The 1,873-nt window shown below is 54.8% G+C and overlaps 1 long non-coding RNA gene across 1 annotated transcript; it reads left to right on the forward strand.

Annotated features, from left to right (window-relative positions):
• Nucleotides 1-551: 551 nt before the first annotated feature.
• LOC115275036 lies at nt 552-1,599 on the forward strand. Its single transcript, XR_003901379.1, has 2 exons — nt 552-594; nt 1,244-1,599. It is a non-coding gene; the product is annotated as an uncharacterized LOC115275036 (long non-coding RNA).
• The last annotated feature ends 274 nt before the right edge of the window (nt 1,600-1,873 follow it).

Genomic DNA, 1,873 nt, shown 5'->3' on the forward strand with positions numbered 1-1,873 from the left:
TGGTCCACAGAAGGCGCTGGAGGACACGGGGGACATTCCCAACGGGGCTAGTCAAGGCAGAGACCATCATGTTTCTTTCACAGCATCCCGATGCCTAACACAGCTGGGCCCAGGGAAGCCGCTCTGGAAACACGTGTGGACCTGACCCAAAGGCACCCATTTCCACCTGAAGCCACGGGAAGAGAACTGGCTGAGTTCAACAGACTGATAATCAAGACTCGGGTTAATTAGCTGGAAAGGGGAAACCGAAAATGACCGAATGAACAAAACACAGACTCCAATCAAAGCTAAGATTCCACACTAATAATTAGGACACACACAGCACTCTGTGGCCTCAGGGCCTTTGCCTGTGCTCTTCTTGAAACATGGAACTCTGCCCAGTGCATTGCTTACTCCCGAAACACCTTTAAGAATTGGCTCCAGTATCCTTCCTGACTTTATTTTTCTCCACTGTATACACCACCACCTGACTTCGTGTATATTTACTTGCTGGTTTTCTGTGTATCTCCCACTAGACCAATGGTGACATGAGAATGGAGAGCCCTGCGGGTTTCAGCCACCGCTGGGCCCTGGTGTCTGGAACCAGCCCAGCAGGTGAGGGCCTCAGTGAACGTGCCCCAGATGGGTGAATGTTGCAGACCACAACAAGAATGTCCTGGGTGGTTCTAAGGGCTGTTTATTCACTGCTTATTGAGCCCCTACTATCTGCCTGGCACTGACCTAGGCTGTACACACAGCATGAAGGAGACAGAACGAAACACAAAAGAACAACCCAACCCAACCAAGCCAACCCCAGACACCTCTGCCCGCTGCTCCTGGGGCAAAGGCACTGTGGAGCCGAGGCAGTGGGCAGAGCGTGTCAGAAAGAGGAATGTGTGGCAGGGGAGAGCACAGGCCTCAGGAAGCTCGGAAGAGCAGCGTGGAGCTGGGGAACCTGGGGGCCAGCCAGGGCTGGGGGCGGGGGAACAGTCGAGGGAGAGGAGATTGCATAGGACCTCTTGCTGGCTGTTAGGACGCTTCCTCCAGAGGGAGGAGCCATGGGGCTCTGAAAGTCCCAAAGGGATGACATGGGTCCTGGTGAGGGAAACTAGGGGTGGGAGACACTGTCCCTGGAGGTTGGGCAGGCGGGGATGGTTCCCCTGAGGAGGTGACACTTGAGATGAGGCCAGCATACGTCTGACTGACCTGACTTGTCCTGAGTCGCTGTCACTTGGCCTCTCTAACTTGTCACCACCTCCTCCAGCCCCAGGAAGAATCCTCCTTCTAGGGGCCCTAGGACAAGGAGAAACCAACCAACACAGAGCCCGCACCCTCCCACCTCCGTTCTGTGAACAGGCCCTCCTCCTCTGCTGTCTACCTGCTGGACTCACCCCAGGGCCAGGTACCAGGTGCCAGCTCCTGGGCCCCTGAGTCCTGGAAGTAACCACACCAGCCAATCCTGAGCTGCCACCCTGCCTTGCTGGTTCCCTCCTGCAGAAACCACCATAAAGGCATCTGTCACCATTGTCCCTCCTCCTGGGGCTTCTTCACTTGGCCCTGCACGGTGCGGCACGCCCCTTCCTCTTGGGAACCCTGAGGAACAAACTGTTTTCAAAGGCATCGTCTCCAGCTTTGTAGGCCTTACTCAGATGTGATCTGAATACACGTTCTTTTAAAGCAGTGCCACCAGGCTGTGCAGACAAGAAGAGTTAACCAACAAATGGACTGTGTCAACTTTGTTACAACATCTCCCACAAAATTCATGTTATTAGAAGTCCTTTCCCCCGTAAAATGGCATGATCCGGAAGAGTGGAGGAGCAGACCACGTACCCGGGAAGTCCAAAGGGCCCATCTCCCCAAACCGAGAGCACAGACCCAGTCATCATGGAGTCCC

Source organism: Suricata suricatta, chromosome 12, assembly GCF_006229205.1.
Source record: "Suricata suricatta isolate VVHF042 chromosome 12, meerkat_22Aug2017_6uvM2_HiC, whole genome shotgun sequence".
Taxonomy (NCBI): domain Eukaryota; kingdom Metazoa; phylum Chordata; class Mammalia; order Carnivora; family Herpestidae; genus Suricata; species Suricata suricatta.